We start from the raw sequence: 16,671 nt of genomic DNA on the forward strand, positions 1-16,671 counted from the left end.
CTGTCTGTCTGTCTGTCTGTGTGTGAGTGTTTGTTCAAGCTGTGCACGACGCGTTTTGAATCTGCATAACTCCGCCTACTTTGACCACACCCTCCAGCCAGCCCCATTGTGACAGCACATGAATGTTCCGTGCTAAGATTCTATCTACTGCAGGCAGCGCACCTGGTTGGTGAAAAGCATTAGAATGCTCACACACACACAGGTGTAGATGGACAAGACAAGCCTATTCAAGATCAGCACAGGCACCATTTTTACTTACTTTTTTTCTTTTAAAAATGCATATAATACAACGCATTGAAAAACCGGTGGTCCACAAGAGGGAGACAATGTTTCAAAAAAGAATTCCTGCGGTCAGAAATGCAGTATGTATGGCAGAACTACTCATTGAATGCTTCAATTTAAATAGCAAGTGCTGACAGACAGCAGGGGCCTAGTTTGGTAGCCGACACAGTATATTTGCAACACTGTAAGAAAGGCCTAAATCTTAACACACCTGTTGCAGCAACCAGTAAAGACAAATTGATTGATTGATTGATTGATTGATTGATTGATTGCATATTGAATGCAATGCAATGTTTGACAGACATAGGTGAAAGCAAGGCCAGGCAAGGCGCAGAAAATGTTGCAATTGGCCAGGAGAAATCAAACAAAATGCTACACTTGGCCTGAGAAAAGTGCTTCTTTGACCCTGAAATCAATTCCCATAAAGGGTTAAAAGACAACTCGCGCTGATTTCAATTCAATCTGTTTTTAGAAACTGGATCAGAGAAGGAGTGCACTGGTCCCGGAGATACTGCAATAACGGGTCAATGCGTGGAGTGGACAGAGCAAGCTCTTCTTCCATCTCCCTGTTCCAAAAATCCATTTAATATATGGTCCCCAAATAGGGGACGTATCAGATATTAAACTGATAAGAACAGATACTACACTTGATCTTAGCCAAAAGGCCGAGAAGCGATACCGAAGCCGCTGCGCCCCGTGGGCCGCACCAAGGCCTACCACCAATACCCATTGTGGAGACAGAGCAAAAGATTGCCGCAGGGAGGACATTTTCAGAAACTCTGGAGGGAGGCCTTCTCAATGACAGTTCTGCTGTCAATGACAGTTCTGCTGTGTATGTGTGTCTGTGTGTGAGAGACGGAGAGTGTGTGTGTCTGTCTGTCTGTCTGTCTGTGTGTGAGTGTTTGTTCAAGCTGTGCACGACGCGTTTTGAATCTGCATAACTCCGCCTACTTTGACCACACCCTCCAGCCAGCCCCATTGTGACAGCACATGAATGTTCCGTGCTAAGATTCTATCTACTGCAGGCAGCGCACCTGGTTGGTGAAAAGCATTAGAATGCTCACACACACACAGGTGTAGATGGACAAGACAAGCCTATTCAAGATCAGCACAGGCACCATTTTTACTTACTTTTTTTCTTTTAAAAATGCATATAATACAACGCATTGAAAAACCGGTGGTCCACAAGAGGGAGACAATGTTTCAAAAAAGAATTCCTGCGGTCAGAAATGCAGTATGTATGGCAGAACTACTCATTGAATGCTTCAATTTAAATAGCAAGTGCTGACAGACAGCAGGGGCCTAGTTTGGTAGCCGACACAGTATATTTGCAACACTGTAAGAAAGGCCTAAATCTTAACACACCTGTTGCAGCAACCAGTAAAGACAAATTGATTGATTGATTGATTGATTGATTGATTGATTGCATATTGAATGCAATGCAATGTTTGACAGACATAGGTGAAAGCAAGGCCAGGCAAGGCGCAGAAAATGTTGCAATTGGCCAGGAGAAATCAAACAAAATGCTACACTTGGCCTGAGAAAAGTGCTTCTTTGACCCTGAAATCAATTCCCATAAAGGGTTAAAAGACAACTCGCGCTGATTTCAATTCAATCTGTTTTTAGAAACTGGATCAGAGAAGGAGTGCACTGGTCCCGGAGATACTGCAATAACGGGTCAATGCGTGGAGTGGACAGAGCAAGCTCTTCTTCCATCTCCCTGTTCCAAAAATCCATTTAATATATGGTCCCCAAATAGGGGACGTATCAGATATTAAACTGATAAGAACAGATACTACACTTGATCTTAGCCAAAAGGCCGAGAAGCGATACCGAAGCCGCTGCGCCCCGTGGGCCGCACCAAGGCCTACCACCAATACCCATTGTGGAGACAGAGCAAAAGATTGCCGCAGGGAGGACATTTTCAGAAACTCTGGAGGGAGGCCTTCTCAATGACAGTTCTGCTGTCAATGACAGTTCTGCTGTGTATGTGTGTCTGTGTGTGAGAGACGGAGAGTGTGTGTGTCTGTCTGTCTGTCTGTCTGTGTGTGAGTGTTTGTTCAAGCTGTGCACGACGCGTTTTGAATCTGCATAACTCCGCCTACTTTGACCACACCCTCCAGCCAGCCCCATTGTGACAGCACATGAATGTTCCGTGCTAAGATTCTATCTACTGCAGGCAGCGCACCTGGTTGGTGAAAAGCATTAGAATGCTCACACACACACAGGTGTAGATGGACAAGACAAGCCTATTCAAGATCAGCACAGGCACCATTTTTACTTACTTTTTTTCTTTTAAAAATGCATATAATACAACGCATTGAAAAACCGGTGGTCCACAAGAGGGAGACAATGTTTCAAAAAAGAATTCCTGCGGTCAGAAATGCAGTATGTATGGCAGAACTACTCATTGAATGCTTCAATTTAAATAGCAAGTGCTGACAGACAGCAGGGGCCTAGTTTGGTAGCCGACACAGTATATTTGCAACACTGTAAGAAAGGCCTAAATCTTAACACACCTGTTGCAGCAACCAGTAAAGACAAATTGATTGATTGATTGATTGATTGATTGATTGATTGCATATTGAATGCAATGCAATGTTTGACAGACATAGGTGAAAGCAAGGCCAGGCAAGGCGCAGAAAATGTTGCAATTGGCCAGGAGAAATCAAACAAAATGCTACACTTGGCCTGAGAAAAGTGCTTCTTTGACCCTGAAATCAATTCCCATAAAGGGTTAAAAGACAACTCGCGCTGATTTCAATTCAATCTGTTTTTAGAAACTGGATCAGAGAAGGAGTGCACTGGTCCCGGAGATACTGCAATAACGGGTCAATGCGTGGAGTGGACAGAGCAAGCTCTTCTTCCATCTCCCTGTTCCAAAAATCCATTTAATATATGGTCCCCAAATAGGGGACGTATCAGATATTAAACTGATAAGAACAGATACTACACTTGATCTTAGCCAAAAGGCCGAGAAGCGATACCGAAGCCGCTGCGCCCCGTGGGCCGCACCAAGGCCTACCACCAATACCCATTGTGGAGACAGAGCAAAAGATTGCCGCAGGGAGGACATTTTCAGAAACTCTGGAGGGAGGCCTTCTCAATGACAGTTCTGCTGTCAATGACAGTTCTGCTGTGTATGTGTGTCTGTGTGTGAGAGACGGAGAGTGTGTGTGTCTGTCTGTCTGTCTGTCTGTGTGTGAGTGTTTGTTCAAGCTGTGCACGACGCGTTTTGAATCTGCATAACTCCGCCTACTTTGACCACACCCTCCAGCCAGCCCCATTGTGACAGCACATGAATGTTCCGTGCTAAGATTCTATCTACTGCAGGCAGCGCACCTGGTTGGTGAAAAGCATTAGAATGCTCACACACACACAGGTGTAGATGGACAAGACAAGCCTATTCAAGATCAGCACAGGCACCATTTTTACTTACTTTTTTTCTTTTAAAAATGCATATAATACAACGCATTGAAAAACCGGTGGTCCACAAGAGGGAGACAATGTTTCAAAAAAGAATTCCTGCGGTCAGAAATGCAGTATGTATGGCAGAACTACTCATTGAATGCTTCAATTTAAATAGCAAGTGCTGACAGACAGCAGGGGCCTAGTTTGGTAGCCGACACAGTATATTTGCAACACTGTAAGAAAGGCCTAAATCTTAACACACCTGTTGCAGCAACCAGTAAAGACAAATTGATTGATTGATTGATTGATTGATTGATTGATTGCATATTGAATGCAATGCAATGTTTGACAGACATAGGTGAAAGCAAGGCCAGGCAAGGCGCAGAAAATGTTGCAATTGGCCAGGAGAAATCAAACAAAATGCTACACTTGGCCTGAGAAAAGTGCTTCTTTGACCCTGAAATCAATTCCCATAAAGGGTTAAAAGACAACTCGCGCTGATTTCAATTCAATCTGTTTTTAGAAACTGGATCAGAGAAGGAGTGCACTGGTCCCGGAGATACTGCAATAACGGGTCAATGCGTGGAGTGGACAGAGCAAGCTCTTCTTCCATCTCCCTGTTCCAAAAATCCATTTAATATATGGTCCCCAAATAGGGGACGTATCAGATATTAAACTGATAAGAACAGATACTACACTTGATCTTAGCCAAAAGGCCGAGAAGCGATACCGAAGCCGCTGCGCCCCGTGGGCCGCACCAAGGCCTACCACCAATACCCATTGTGGAGACAGAGCAAAAGATTGCCGCAGGGAGGACATTTTCAGAAACTCTGGAGGGAGGCCTTCTCAATGACAGTTCTGCTGTCAATGACAGTTCTGCTGTGTATGTGTGTCTGTGTGTGAGAGACGGAGAGTGTGTGTCTGTCTGTCTGTCTGTCTGTGTGTGAGTGTTTGTTCAAGCTGTGCACGACGCGTTTTGAATCTGCATAACTCCGCCTACTTTGACCACACCCTCCAGCCAGCCCCATTGTGACAGCACATGAATGTTCCGTGCTAAGATTCTATCTACTGCAGGCAGCGCACCTGGTTGGTGAAAAGCATTAGAATGCTCACACACACACAGGTGTAGATGGACAAGACAAGCCTATTCAAGATCAGCACAGGCACCATTTTTACTTACTTTTTTTCTTTTAAAAATGCATATAATACAACGCATTGAAAAACCGGTGGTCCACAAGAGGGAGACAATGTTTCAAAAAAGAATTCCTGCGGTCAGAAATGCAGTATGTATGGCAGAACTACTCATTGAATGCTTCAATTTAAATAGCAAGTGCTGACAGACAGCAGGGGCCTAGTTTGGTAGCCGACACAGTATATTTGCAACACTGTAAGAAAGGCCTAAATCTTAACACACCTGTTGCAGCAACCAGTAAAGACAAATTGATTGATTGATTGATTGATTGATTGATTGATTGCATATTGAATGCAATGCAATGTTTGACAGACATAGGTGAAAGCAAGGCCAGGCAAGGCGCAGAAAATGTTGCAATTGGCCAGGAGAAATCAAACAAAATGCTACACTTGGCCTGAGAAAAGTGCTTCTTTGACCCTGAAATCAATTCCCATAAAGGGTTAAAAGACAACTCGCGCTGATTTCAATTCAATCTGTTTTTAGAAACTGGATCAGAGAAGGAGTGCACTGGTCCCGGAGATACTGCAATAACGGGTCAATGCGTGGAGTGGACAGAGCAAGCTCTTCTTCCATCTCCCTGTTCCAAAAATCCATTTAATATATGGTCCCCAAATAGGGGACGTATCAGATATTAAACTGATAAGAACAGATACTACACTTGATCTTAGCCAAAAGGCCGAGAAGCGATACCGAAGCCGCTGCGCCCCGTGGGCCGCACCAAGGCCTACCACCAATACCCATTGTGGAGACAGAGCAAAAGATTGCCGCAGGGAGGACATTTTCAGAAACTCTGGAGGGAGGCCTTCTCAATGACAGTTCTGCTGTCAATGACAGTTCTGCTGTGTATGTGTGTCTGTGTGTGAGAGACGGAGAGTGTGTGTGTCTGTCTGTCTGTCTGTCTGTGTGTGAGTGTTTGTTCAAGCTGTGCACGACGCGTTTTGAATCTGCATAACTCCGCCTACTTTGACCACACCCTCCAGCCAGCCCCATTGTGACAGCACATGAATGTTCCGTGCTAAGATTCTATCTACTGCAGGCAGCGCACCTGGTTGGTGAAAAGCATTAGAATGCTCACACACACACAGGTGTAGATGGACAAGACAAGCCTATTCAAGATCAGCACAGGCACCATTTTTACTTACTTTTTTTCTTTTAAAAATGCATATAATACAACGCATTGAAAAACCGGTGGTCCACAAGAGGGAGACAATGTTTCAAAAAAGAATTCCTGCGGTCAGAAATGCAGTATGTATGGCAGAACTACTCATTGAATGCTTCAATTTAAATAGCAAGTGCTGACAGACAGCAGGGGCCTAGTTTGGTAGCCGACACAGTATATTTGCAACACTGTAAGAAAGGCCTAAATCTTAACACACCTGTTGCAGCAACCAGTAAAGACAAATTGATTGATTGATTGATTGATTGATTGATTGATTGCATATTGAATGCAATGCAATGTTTGACAGACATAGGTGAAAGCAAGGCCAGGCAAGGCGCAGAAAATGTTGCAATTGGCCAGGAGAAATCAAACAAAATGCTACACTTGGCCTGAGAAAAGTGCTTCTTTGACCCTGAAATCAATTCCCATAAAGGGTTAAAAGACAACTCGCGCTGATTTCAATTCAATCTGTTTTTAGAAACTGGATCAGAGAAGGAGTGCACTGGTCCCGGAGATACTGCAATAACGGGTCAATGCGTGGAGTGGACAGAGCAAGCTCTTCTTCCATCTCCCTGTTCCAAAAATCCATTTAATATATGGTCCCCAAATAGGGGACGTATCAGATATTAAACTGATAAGAACAGATACTACACTTGATCTTAGCCAAAAGGCCGAGAAGCGATACCGAAGCCGCTGCGCCCCGTGGGCCGCACCAAGGCCTACCACCAATACCCATTGTGGAGACAGAGCAAAAGATTGCCGCAGGGAGGACATTTTCAGAAACTCTGGAGGGAGGCCTTCTCAATGACAGTTCTGCTGTCAATGACAGTTCTGCTGTGTATGTGTGTCTGTGTGTGAGAGACGGAGAGTGTGTGTGTCTGTCTGTCTGTCTGTCTGTGTGTGAGTGTTTGTTCAAGCTGTGCACGACGCGTTTTGAATCTGCATAACTCCGCCTACTTTGACCACACCCTCCAGCCAGCCCCATTGTGACAGCACATGAATGTTCCGTGCTAAGATTCTATCTACTGCAGGCAGCGCACCTGGTTGGTGAAAAGCATTAGAATGCTCACACACACACAGGTGTAGATGGACAAGACAAGCCTATTCAAGATCAGCACAGGCACCATTTTTACTTACTTTTTTTCTTTTAAAAATGCATATAATACAACGCATTGAAAAACCGGTGGTCCACAAGAGGGAGACAATGTTTCAAAAAAGAATTCCTGCGGTCAGAAATGCAGTATGTATGGCAGAACTACTCATTGAATGCTTCAATTTAAATAGCAAGTGCTGACAGACAGCAGGGGCCTAGTTTGGTAGCCGACACAGTATATTTGCAACACTGTAAGAAAGGCCTAAATCTTAACACACCTGTTGCAGCAACCAGTAAAGACAAATTGATTGATTGATTGATTGATTGATTGATTGATTGCATATTGAATGCAATGCAATGTTTGACAGACATAGGTGAAAGCAAGGCCAGGCAAGGCGCAGAAAATGTTGCAATTGGCCAGGAGAAATCAAACAAAATGCTACACTTGGCCTGAGAAAAGTGCTTCTTTGACCCTGAAATCAATTCCCATAAAGGGTTAAAAGACAACTCGCGCTGATTTCAATTCAATCTGTTTTTAGAAACTGGATCAGAGAAGGAGTGCACTGGTCCCGGAGATACTGCAATAACGGGTCAATGCGTGGAGTGGACAGAGCAAGCTCTTCTTCCATCTCCCTGTTCCAAAAATCCATTTAATATATGGTCCCCAAATAGGGGACGTATCAGATATTAAACTGATAAGAACAGATACTACACTTGATCTTAGCCAAAAGGCCGAGAAGCGATACCGAAGCCGCTGCGCCCCGTGGGCCGCACCAAGGCCTACCACCAATACCCATTGTGGAGACAGAGCAAAAGATTGCCGCAGGGAGGACATTTTCAGAAACTCTGGAGGGAGGCCTTCTCAATGACAGTTCTGCTGTCAATGACAGTTCTGCTGTGTATGTGTGTCTGTGTGTGAGAGACGGAGAGTGTGTGTGTCTGTCTGTCTGTCTGTCTGTGTGTGAGTGTTTGTTCAAGCTGTGCACGACGCGTTTTGAATCTGCATAACTCCGCCTACTTTGACCACACCCTCCAGCCAGCCCCATTGTGACAGCACATGAATGTTCCGTGCTAAGATTCTATCTACTGCAGGCAGCGCACCTGGTTGGTGAAAAGCATTAGAATGCTCACACACACACAGGTGTAGATGGACAAGACAAGCCTATTCAAGATCAGCACAGGCACCATTTTTACTTACTTTTTTTCTTTTAAAAATGCATATAATACAACGCATTGAAAAACCGGTGGTCCACAAGAGGGAGACAATGTTTCAAAAAAGAATTCCTGCGGTCAGAAATGCAGTATGTATGGCAGAACTACTCATTGAATGCTTCAATTTAAATAGCAAGTGCTGACAGACAGCAGGGGCCTAGTTTGGTAGCCGACACAGTATATTTGCAACACTGTAAGAAAGGCCTAAATCTTAACACACCTGTTGCAGCAACCAGTAAAGACAAATTGATTGATTGATTGATTGATTGATTGATTGATTGCATATTGAATGCAATGCAATGTTTGACAGACATAGGTGAAAGCAAGGCCAGGCAAGGCGCAGAAAATGTTGCAATTGGCCAGGAGAAATCAAACAAAATGCTACACTTGGCCTGAGAAAAGTGCTTCTTTGACCCTGAAATCAATTCCCATAAAGGGTTAAAAGACAACTCGCGCTGATTTCAATTCAATCTGTTTTTAGAAACTGGATCAGAGAAGGAGTGCACTGGTCCCGGAGATACTGCAATAACGGGTCAATGCGTGGAGTGGACAGAGCAAGCTCTTCTTCCATCTCCCTGTTCCAAAAATCCATTTAATATATGGTCCCCAAATAGGGGACGTATCAGATATTAAACTGATAAGAACAGATACTACACTTGATCTTAGCCAAAAGGCCGAGAAGCGATACCGAAGCCGCTGCGCCCCGTGGGCCGCACCAAGGCCTACCACCAATACCCATTGTGGAGACAGAGCAAAAGATTGCCGCAGGGAGGACATTTTCAGAAACTCTGGAGGGAGGCCTTCTCAATGACAGTTCTGCTGTCAATGACAGTTCTGCTGTGTATGTGTGTCTGTGTGTGAGACGGAGAGTGTGTGTGTCTGTCTGTCTGTCTGTCTGTGTGTGAGTGTTTGTTCAAGCTGTGCACGACGCGTTTTGAATCTGCATAACTCCGCCTACTTTGACCACACCCTCCAGCCAGCCCCATTGTGACAGCACATGAATGTTCCGTGCTAAGATTCTATCTACTGCAGGCAGCGCACCTGGTTGGTGAAAAGCATTAGAATGCTCACACACACACAGGTGTAGATGGACAAGACAAGCCTATTCAAGATCAGCACAGGCACCATTTTTACTTACTTTTTTTCTTTTAAAAATGCATATAATACAACGCATTGAAAAACCGGTGGTCCACAAGAGGGAGACAATGTTTCAAAAAAGAATTCCTGCGGTCAGAAATGCAGTATGTATGGCAGAACTACTCATTGAATGCTTCAATTTAAATAGCAAGTGCTGACAGACAGCAGGGGCCTAGTTTGGTAGCCGACACAGTATATTTGCAACACTGTAAGAAAGGCCTAAATCTTAACACACCTGTTGCAGCAACCAGTAAAGACAAATTGATTGATTGATTGATTGATTGATTGATTGATTGCATATTGAATGCAATGCAATGTTTGACAGACATAGGTGAAAGCAAGGCCAGGCAAGGCGCAGAAAATGTTGCAATTGGCCAGGAGAAATCAAACAAAATGCTACACTTGGCCTGAGAAAAGTGCTTCTTTGACCCTGAAATCAATTCCCATAAAGGGTTAAAAGACAACTCGCGCTGATTTCAATTCAATCTGTTTTTAGAAACTGGATCAGAGAAGGAGTGCACTGGTCCCGGAGATACTGCAATAACGGGTCAATGCGTGGAGTGGACAGAGCAAGCTCTTCTTCCATCTCCCTGTTCCAAAAATCCATTTAATATATGGTCCCCAAATAGGGGACGTATCAGATATTAAACTGATAAGAACAGATACTACACTTGATCTTAGCCAAAAGGCCGAGAAGCGATACCGAAGCCGCTGCGCCCCGTGGGCCGCACCAAGGCCTACCACCAATACCCATTGTGGAGACAGAGCAAAAGATTGCCGCAGGGAGGACATTTTCAGAAACTCTGGAGGGAGGCCTTCTCAATGACAGTTCTGCTGTCAATGACAGTTCTGCTGTGTATGTGTGTCTGTGTGTGAGAGACGGAGAGTGTGTGTGTCTGTCTGTCTGTCTGTCTGTGTGTGAGTGTTTGTTCAAGCTGTGCACGACGCGTTTTGAATCTGCATAACTCCGCCTACTTTGACCACACCCTCCAGCCAGCCCCATTGTGACAGCACATGAATGTTCCGTGCTAAGATTCTATCTACTGCAGGCAGCGCACCTGGTTGGTGAAAAGCATTAGAATGCTCACACACACACAGGTGTAGATGGACAAGACAAGCCTATTCAAGATCAGCACAGGCACCATTTTTACTTACTTTTTTTCTTTTAAAAATGCATATAATACAACGCATTGAAAAACCGGTGGTCCACAAGAGGGAGACAATGTTTCAAAAAAGAATTCCTGCGGTCAGAAATGCAGTATGTATGGCAGAACTACTCATTGAATGCTTCAATTTAAATAGCAAGTGCTGACAGACAGCAGGGGCCTAGTTTGGTAGCCGACACAGTATATTTGCAACACTGTAAGAAAGGCCTAAATCTTAACACACCTGTTGCAGCAACCAGTAAAGACAAATTGATTGATTGATTGATTGATTGATTGATTGATTGCATATTGAATGCAATGCAATGTTTGACAGACATAGGTGAAAGCAAGGCCAGGCAAGGCGCAGAAAATGTTGCAATTGGCCAGGAGAAATCAAACAAAATGCTACACTTGGCCTGAGAAAAGTGCTTCTTTGACCCTGAAATCAATTCCCATAAAGGGTTAAAAGACAACTCGCGCTGATTTCAATTCAATCTGTTTTTAGAAACTGGATCAGAGAAGGAGTGCACTGGTCCCGGAGATACTGCAATAACGGGTCAATGCGTGGAGTGGACAGAGCAAGCTCTTCTTCCATCTCCCTGTTCCAAAAATCCATTTAATATATGGTCCCCAAATAGGGGACGTATCAGATATTAAACTGATAAGAACAGATACTACACTTGATCTTAGCCAAAAGGCCGAGAAGCGATACCGAAGCCGCTGCGCCCCGTGGGCCGCACCAAGGCCTACCACCAATACCCATTGTGGAGACAGAGCAAAAGATTGCCGCAGGGAGGACATTTTCAGAAACTCTGGAGGGAGGCCTTCTCAATGACAGTTCTGCTGTCAATGACAGTTCTGCTGTGTATGTGTGTCTGTGTGTGAGAGACGGAGAGTGTGTGTGTCTGTCTGTCTGTCTGTCTGTGTGTGAGTGTTTGTTCAAGCTGTGCACGACGCGTTTTGAATCTGCATAACTCCGCCTACTTTGACCACACCCTCCAGCCAGCCCCATTGTGACAGCACATGAATGTTCCGTGCTAAGATTCTATCTACTGCAGGCAGCGCACCTGGTTGGTGAAAAGCATTAGAATGCTCACACACACACAGGTGTAGATGGACAAGACAAGCCTATTCAAGATCAGCACAGGCACCATTTTTACTTACTTTTTTTCTTTTAAAAATGCATATAATACAACGCATTGAAAAACCGGTGGTCCACAAGAGGGAGACAATGTTTCAAAAAAGAATTCCTGCGGTCAGAAATGCAGTATGTATGGCAGAACTACTCATTGAATGCTTCAATTTAAATAGCAAGTGCTGACAGACAGCAGGGGCCTAGTTTGGTAGCCGACACAGTATATTTGCAACACTGTAAGAAAGGCCTAAATCTTAACACACCTGTTGCAGCAACCAGTAAAGACAAATTGATTGATTGATTGATTGATTGATTGATTGATTGCATATTGAATGCAATGCAATGTTTGACAGACATAGGTGAAAGCAAGGCCAGGCAAGGCGCAGAAAATGTTGCAATTGGCCAGGAGAAATCAAACAAAATGCTACACTTGGCCTGAGAAAAGTGCTTCTTTGACCCTGAAATCAATTCCCATAAAGGGTTAAAAGACAACTCGCGCTGATTTCAATTCAATCTGTTTTTAGAAACTGGATCAGAGAAGGAGTGCACTGGTCCCGGAGATACTGCAATAACGGGTCAATGCGTGGAGTGGACAGAGCAAGCTCTTCTTCCATCTCCCTGTTCCAAAAATCCATTTAATATATGGTCCCCAAATAGGGGACGTATCAGATATTAAACTGATAAGAACAGATACTACACTTGATCTTAGCCAAAAGGCCGAGAAGCGATACCGAAGCCGCTGCGCCCCGTGGGCCGCACCAAGGCCTACCACCAATACCCATTGTGGAGACAGAGCAAAAGATTGCCGCAGGGAGGACATTTTCAGAAACTCTGGAGGGAGGCCTTCTCAATGACAGTTCTGCTGTCAATGACAGTTCTGCTGTGTATGTGTGTCTGTGTGTGAGAGACGGAGAGTGTGTGTGTCTGTCTGTCTGTCTGTCTGTGTGTGAGTGTTTGTTCAAGCTGTGCACGACGCGTTTTGAATCTGCATAACTCCGCCTACTTTGACCACACCCTCCAGCCAGCCCCATTGTGACAGCACATGAATGTTCCGTGCTAAGATTCTATCTACTGCAGGCAGCGCACCTGGTTGGTGAAAAGCATTAGAATGCTCACACACACACAGGTGTAGATGGACAAGACAAGCCTATTCAAGATCAGCACAGGCACCATTTTTACTTACTTTTTTTCTTTTAAAAATGCATATAATACAACGCATTGAAAAACCGGTGGTCCACAAGAGGGAGACAATGTTTCAAAAAAGAATTCCTGCGGTCAGAAATGCAGTATGTATGGCAGAACTACTCATTGAATGCTTCAATTTAAATAGCAAGTGCTGACAGACAGCAGGGGCCTAGTTTGGTAGCCGACACAGTATATTTGCAACACTGTAAGAAAGGCCTAAATCTTAACACACCTGTTGCAGCAACCAGTAAAGACAAATTGATTGATTGATTGATTGATTGATTGATTGATTGCATATTGAATGCAATGCAATGTTTGACAGACATAGGTGAAAGCAAGGCCAGGCAAGGCGCAGAAAATGTTGCAATTGGCCAGGAGAAATCAAACAAAATGCTACACTTGGCCTGAGAAAAGTGCTTCTTTGACCCTGAAATCAATTCCCATAAAGGGTTAAAAGACAACTCGCGCTGATTTCAATTCAATCTGTTTTTAGAAACTGGATCAGAGAAGGAGTGCACTGGTCCCGGAGATACTGCAATAACGGGTCAATGCGTGGAGTGGACAGAGCAAGCTCTTCTTCCATCTCCCTGTTCCAAAAATCCATTTAATATATGGTCCCCAAATAGGGGACGTATCAGATATTAAACTGATAAGAACAGATACTACACTTGATCTTAGCCAAAAGGCCGAGAAGCGATACCGAAGCCGCTGCGCCCCGTGGGCCGCACCAAGGCCTACCACCAATACCCATTGTGGAGACAGAGCAAAAGATTGCCGCAGGGAGGACATTTTCAGAAACTCTGGAGGGAGGCCTTCTCAATGACAGTTCTGCTGTCAATGACAGTTCTGCTGTGTATGTGTGTCTGTGTGTGAGAGACGGAGAGTGTGTGTGTCTGTCTGTCTGTCTGTCTGTGTGTGAGTGTTTGTTCAAGCTGTGCACGACGCGTTTTGAATCTGCATAACTCCGCCTACTTTGACCACACCCTCCAGCCAGCCCCATTGTGACAGCACATGAATGTTCCGTGCTAAGATTCTATCTACTGCAGGCAGCGCACCTGGTTGGTGAAAAGCATTAGAATGCTCACACACACACAGGTGTAGATGGACAAGACAAGCCTATTCAAGATCAGCACAGGCACCATTTTTACTTACTTTTTTTCTTTTAAAAATGCATATAATACAACGCATTGAAAAACCGGTGGTCCACAAGAGGGAGACAATGTTTCAAAAAAGAATTCCTGCGGTCAGAAATGCAGTATGTATGGCAGAACTACTCATTGAATGCTTCAATTTAAATAGCAAGTGCTGACAGACAGCAGGGGCCTAGTTTGGTAGCCGACACAGTATATTTGCAACACTGTAAGAAAGGCCTAAATCTTAACACACCTGTTGCAGCAACCAGTAAAGACAAATTGATTGATTGATTGATTGATTGATTGATTGATTGCATATTGAATGCAATGCAATGTTTGACAGACATAGGTGAAAGCAAGGCCAGGCAAGGCGCAGAAAATGTTGCAATTGGCCAGGAGAAATCAAACAAAATGCTACACTTGGCCTGAGAAAAGTGCTTCTTTGACCCTGAAATCAATTCCCATAAAGGGTTAAAAGACAACTCGCGCTGATTTCAATTCAATCTGTTTTTAGAAACTGGATCAGAGAAGGAGTGCACTGGTCCCGGAGATACTGCAATAACGGGTCAATGCGTGGAGTGGACAGAGCAAGCTCTTCTTCCATCTCCCTGTTCCAAAAATCCATTTAATATATGGTCCCCAAATAGGGGACGTATCAGATATTAAACTGATAAGAACAGATACTACACTTGATCTTAGCCAAAAGGCCGAGAAGCGATACCGAAGCCGCTGCGCCCCGTGGGCCGCACCAAGGCCTACCACCAATACCCATTGTGGAGACAGAGCAAAAGATTGCCGCAGGGAGGACATTTTCAGAAACTCTGGAGGGAGGCCTTCTCAATGACAGTTCTGCTGTCAATGACAGTTCTGCTGTGTATGTGTGTCTGTGTGTGAGAGACGGAGAGTGTGTGTGTCTGTCTGTCTGTCTGTCTGTGTGTGAGTGTTTGTTCAAGCTGTGCACGACGCGTTTTGAATCTGCATAACTCCGCCTACTTTGACCACACCCTCCAGCCAGCCCCATTGTGACAGCACATGAATGTTCCGTGCTAAGATTCTATCTACTGCAGGCAGCGCACCTGGTTGGTGAAAAGCATTAGAATGCTCACACACACACAGGTGTAGATGGACAAGACAAGCCTATTCAAGATCAGCACAGGCACCATTTTTACTTACTTTTTTTCTTTTAAAAATGCATATAATACAACGCATTGAAAAACCGGTGGTCCACAAGAGGGAGACAATGTTTCAAAAAAGAATTCCTGCGGTCAGAAATGCAGTATGTATGGCAGAACTACTCATTGAATGCTTCAATTTAAATAGCAAGTGCTGACAGACAGCAGGGGCCTAGTTTGGTAGCCGACACAGTATATTTGCAACACTGTAAGAAAGGCCTAAATCTTAACACACCTGTTGCAGCAACCAGTAAAGACAAATTGATTGATTGATTGATTGATTGATTGATTGATTGCATATTGAATGCAATGCAATGTTTGACAGACATAGGTGAAAGCAAGGCCAGGCAAGGCGCAGAAAATGTTGCAATTGGCCAGGAGAAATCAAACAAAATGCTACACTTGGCCTGAGAAAAGTGCTTCTTTGACCCTGAAATCAATTCCCATAAAGGGTTAAAAGACAACTCGCGCTGATTTCAATTCAATCTGTTTTTAGAAACTGGATCAGAGAAGGAGTGCACTGGTCCCGGAGATACTGCAATAACGGGTCAATGCGTGGAGTGGACAGAGCAAGCTCTTCTTCCATCTCCCTGTTCCAAAAATCCATTTAATATATGGTCCCCAAATAGGGGACGTATCAGATATTAAACTGATAAGAACAGATACTACACTTGATCTTAGCCAAAAGGCCGAGAAGCGATACCGAAGCCGCTGCGCCCCGTGGGCCGCACCAAGGCCTACCACCAATACCCATTGTGGAGACAGAGCAAAAGATTGCCGCAGGGAGGACATTTTCAGAAACTCTGGAGGGAGGCCTTCTCAATGACAGTTCTGCTGTCAATGACAGTTCTGCTGTGTATGTGTGTCTGTGTGTGAGAGACGGAGAGTGTGTGTGTCTGTCTGTCTGTCTGTCTGTGTGAGTGTTTGTTCAAGCTGTGCACGACGCGTTTTGAATCTGCATAACTCCGCCTACTTTGACCACACCCTCCAGCCAGCCCCATTGTGACAGCACATGAATGTTCCGTGCTAAGATTCTATCTACTGCAGGCAGCGCACCTGGTTGGTGAAAAGCATTAGAATGCTCACACACACACAGGTGTAGATGGACAAGACAAGCCTATTCAAGATCAGCACAGGCACCATTTTTACTTACTTTTTTTCTTTTAAAAATGCATATAATACAACGCATTGAAAAACCGGTGGTCCACAAGAGGGAGACAATGTTTCAAAAAAGAATTCCTGCGGTCAGAAATGCAGTATGTATGGCAGAACTACTCATTGAATGCTTCAATTTAAATAGCAAGTGCTGACAGACAGCAGGGGCCTAGTTTGGTAGCCGACACAGTATATTTGCAACACTGTAAGAAAGGCCTAAATCTTAACACACCTGTTGCAGCAACCAGTAAAGACAAATT

General features: G+C 44.4%; 14 non-coding genes across 14 annotated transcripts; all 14 read right to left on the bottom strand.

Annotated features, from left to right (window-relative positions):
- Positions 1-768: 768 nt before the first annotated feature.
- On the bottom strand, positions 769-959 carry LOC143770976 (U2 spliceosomal RNA). The gene has a single exon (XR_013214876.1). It is a non-coding gene; the product is annotated as a U2 spliceosomal RNA (small nuclear RNA).
- A 963-nt stretch (positions 960-1,922) lies between these two features.
- Positions 1,923-2,113, bottom strand: LOC143770977 (U2 spliceosomal RNA). Its single transcript, XR_013214877.1, has one exon. It is a non-coding gene; the product is annotated as a U2 spliceosomal RNA (small nuclear RNA).
- Positions 2,114-3,076: 963 nt separating this feature from the next.
- On the bottom strand, positions 3,077-3,267 carry LOC143770978 (U2 spliceosomal RNA). The gene has a single exon (XR_013214878.1). It is a non-coding gene; the product is annotated as a U2 spliceosomal RNA (small nuclear RNA).
- Positions 3,268-4,230: 963 nt separating this feature from the next.
- Positions 4,231-4,421, bottom strand: LOC143770979 (U2 spliceosomal RNA). The gene has a single exon (XR_013214879.1). It is a non-coding gene; the product is annotated as a U2 spliceosomal RNA (small nuclear RNA).
- Positions 4,422-5,382: 961 nt separating this feature from the next.
- On the bottom strand, positions 5,383-5,573 carry LOC143770980 (U2 spliceosomal RNA). Its single transcript, XR_013214880.1, has one exon. It is a non-coding gene; the product is annotated as a U2 spliceosomal RNA (small nuclear RNA).
- Positions 5,574-6,536: 963 nt separating this feature from the next.
- LOC143770981 (U2 spliceosomal RNA) lies at positions 6,537-6,727 on the bottom strand. Its single transcript, XR_013214881.1, has one exon. It is a non-coding gene; the product is annotated as a U2 spliceosomal RNA (small nuclear RNA).
- Positions 6,728-7,690: 963 nt separating this feature from the next.
- LOC143770982 (U2 spliceosomal RNA) lies at positions 7,691-7,881 on the bottom strand. The gene has a single exon (XR_013214882.1). It is a non-coding gene; the product is annotated as a U2 spliceosomal RNA (small nuclear RNA).
- A 963-nt stretch (positions 7,882-8,844) lies between these two features.
- LOC143770983 (U2 spliceosomal RNA) lies at positions 8,845-9,035 on the bottom strand. The gene has a single exon (XR_013214883.1). It is a non-coding gene; the product is annotated as a U2 spliceosomal RNA (small nuclear RNA).
- Positions 9,036-9,996: 961 nt separating this feature from the next.
- LOC143770984 (U2 spliceosomal RNA) lies at positions 9,997-10,187 on the bottom strand. Its single transcript, XR_013214884.1, has one exon. It is a non-coding gene; the product is annotated as a U2 spliceosomal RNA (small nuclear RNA).
- Positions 10,188-11,150: 963 nt separating this feature from the next.
- Positions 11,151-11,341, bottom strand: LOC143770985 (U2 spliceosomal RNA). The gene has a single exon (XR_013214885.1). It is a non-coding gene; the product is annotated as a U2 spliceosomal RNA (small nuclear RNA).
- Positions 11,342-12,304: 963 nt separating this feature from the next.
- Positions 12,305-12,495, bottom strand: LOC143770986 (U2 spliceosomal RNA). Its single transcript, XR_013214886.1, has one exon. It is a non-coding gene; the product is annotated as a U2 spliceosomal RNA (small nuclear RNA).
- Positions 12,496-13,458: 963 nt separating this feature from the next.
- Positions 13,459-13,649, bottom strand: LOC143770987 (U2 spliceosomal RNA). The gene has a single exon (XR_013214887.1). It is a non-coding gene; the product is annotated as a U2 spliceosomal RNA (small nuclear RNA).
- Positions 13,650-14,612: 963 nt separating this feature from the next.
- Positions 14,613-14,803, bottom strand: LOC143770988 (U2 spliceosomal RNA). Its single transcript, XR_013214888.1, has one exon. It is a non-coding gene; the product is annotated as a U2 spliceosomal RNA (small nuclear RNA).
- Positions 14,804-15,766: 963 nt separating this feature from the next.
- On the bottom strand, positions 15,767-15,957 carry LOC143770989 (U2 spliceosomal RNA). Its single transcript, XR_013214889.1, has one exon. It is a non-coding gene; the product is annotated as a U2 spliceosomal RNA (small nuclear RNA).
- Positions 15,958-16,671: the final 714 nt, after the last annotated feature.

Source organism: Ranitomeya variabilis, chromosome 4 (genome assembly GCF_051348905.1).
Source record: "Ranitomeya variabilis isolate aRanVar5 chromosome 4, aRanVar5.hap1, whole genome shotgun sequence".
Lineage (NCBI taxonomy): Eukaryota > Metazoa > Chordata > Amphibia > Anura > Dendrobatidae > Ranitomeya > Ranitomeya variabilis.